The 2,404-nt window shown below is 52.5% G+C and overlaps 1 protein-coding gene across 2 annotated transcripts in view; it reads left to right on the top strand.

Annotated features, from left to right (window-relative positions):
* Nucleotides 1-2,404, top strand: part of STMN3 (stathmin 3) — a 13,285-nt gene that overhangs the window by 7,626 nt on the left and 3,255 nt on the right. The window lies entirely within an intron of this gene.

The raw sequence follows: 2,404 nt of genomic DNA on the forward strand, positions 1-2,404 counted from the left end.
TGGTCGGGGCTCTTCGGGCTCTTCCCCCACCGGTCCCCGGGGCCCCGGCAGCTCCCAGCCCCGCTCCCCCGACCCGTGTGCCCGCATGCTGCTAATTGCATCTGATGGCTGGCGCCGGGGTGCAGCTGCAGGCTCCAGCGCCGGGAGAAGGAGGCACAGCACTTCCATAGCTCATTAAAGCACTGCCGCAGCTCAGTGAAGCGGTGTCCTTTTGTCCTCTCGCTCCTTTTCATTTTAATTGACGGAGAGGGACGGTCAGCTTGCTCTACAGAAGGGAAAGCGGGACAAGGAAGATCCCGATGGAATGGAGGCAGCTGCGAAATCACTACAACAGACCTCCTGAAAGGCAGGGACTGCAGGATGCACTCATCTACACAGAGGACCGTGAAACCAGTACTGGGGAGACCTGCTGAAGTTCAAGTAATGAAATACAAAGCACTGTATTCTGTACCAACTGCTAGGAGACAATTAAACTAGCGGGCCAGGGACGTGGCACATCTGCTTAATGTCTTGGTTTCACCCAGGACCGGACACAATGGTAGAGCAACGACCTCGGTGCGTGGTTTGTTGCTATTAAATGATAATGTCTCTTTCAGTCCAGGGGACCCTCCTCTGGGCTCCTGGCAGCACATTATGAGACACATCAGCTTACTGCTGCGTGCCACGACTTCTAGCACGATGCAGCACTCTCAGAGGCTTTCCAAAGACTTTCTTCATTAAGAACAAAATCAAAGCTGCCCTGCGCTGTGGCTGGCACTGCTGATGTAAACTGTTCCTATTTGGTTTACATTTAACAGAAGGACTGGGCAGGGTATTAAAATCGGAATGTGGAGCAAACTGGAAAATGTTCAATAAAGAGCTGAGCTTCAGGGACTGTCGGTTAGCAAAAGGAGGGTGTTAATTAGGGCAAAGTTCTGTACCTCGGAGGAAAAATAAGTGCAAGTTTGAAGCAGGCATATGAAACTGTTGTTTTCCCACCCGAGTAGCTGCAGGAAGGCAGAGGGGAAGATCTGAAAGGTTCCTGAGGGCATATGGTACACAGGACGATTTTTTTTTTTTCCCCCCCAAAATTGTTCTGCCTCTAATGCCTTTTCCTATCACAAAGTTTTGGGGATTTCCCTTTCCTGGCCCGGCGGAGGGTCTTGCTATGAAGGTGGCATTGGCAGCCAGGTTGCAGATTCTCCTCTGGCTGGAGGTCAAAACAGGAGCTCAGTAAGGAAGGGACAAACCGAGATCAGAAGCACAAGGACATGTGGGAAATCCAGAGGCAGAGCCAAGGCTGGACACCAGAATGCCTGTGCCCTGTGGTGGAGGCAGGAGGAAGGATGGCACGAGGAGGCTCAGGCAGGTTTGGCAGGACATGAAGGCTCTGTCCCCATGTGCCTGGGTGTCCCCTGAGCAGCCAGTCCAGGGCAGAGCCTCACAGCATCCGTGAGACAGCAGCACCCACTGCTGAGCCGTCAGCTGCTGACCTGCGACATAGCAGTGATGCTGTGAGGGTTACACTGACGTGATAAAGAACTTGACAGCCTGACAGAGCACCTCTCTGTTTTCAAGTCCTTCTTTTATTCTGAGGTTCTTTGTCAAGTGTGTGCTAACACTTCGCTGTCTTAAATGTGCTAAACTCCAAAAATAGAGGTGAAGATTGCCCCAGAAACAGACCCACTGCAAGCTGTGGGTGCTGCTGCCGTTAGGGCAGCACCTCGTGCAGTTGTGACCACTGAGGATGCTGCGGTGTGTCCTCCAGTCACAGGAATGTTGAGCAAACAGGAGGGCTTGCAGCAGCAGAGCTCGAAGGGATTGTGTATTTCCCTGTCCTTTGCAGGGGACAGCATTCACTGTGATTGCAGACCAGTATCAACCTCTGCCTGCCTGGGCCAAGGCGGTGACAGCATCCACTTACATCCTCCATTATCTGCTTCTGCAGGGAAGGAGGTACCTCGGGAAATCGGGTTGCAGCACTTCCCCCCGTTAGCAGCACCCCTGAACCGTTTCTTCATTCAAATGCCCATTTGTTCTCCACACAGCTGGCTGCATCTTGCCTCTTCACCCTGATGTCAGAAATGCTGAACTGTGAAATACCAGGAACTTGCCAGGGGTTGAGCAATTGTTTCCAGGTGTTGATGGGCATCATTTTACCTCTGAGTCTGGAAGTGGAATGGAGAAAGGGTCTGGGCAGCTGTCCCGATGTGGCTAACTACACGGGCTGCAGCGTTTCAGCTCCTTTGGAGAGAAAATCCTGCACAGAAACTTATACCTCTAGATGTGGTAAATTCCTACTGTGTGTCTTCCCATGACATTTGCCACGCTGGCAGCTAATTCAGTCTGCTCGAGAACAGACGCTCCTGGGGGACCTTTTGGCAAGCTATGGCAGCCTGGAAAAGCCGCCACAGAGGCTGGGAGG

The sequence above is a fragment of the Aptenodytes forsteri genome, unplaced genomic scaffold, assembly GCF_000699145.1.
Source record: "Aptenodytes forsteri isolate BGI_AS27 unplaced genomic scaffold, ASM69914v1 Scaffold422, whole genome shotgun sequence".
Taxonomy (NCBI): Eukaryota; Metazoa; Chordata; class Aves; order Sphenisciformes; family Spheniscidae; genus Aptenodytes; species Aptenodytes forsteri.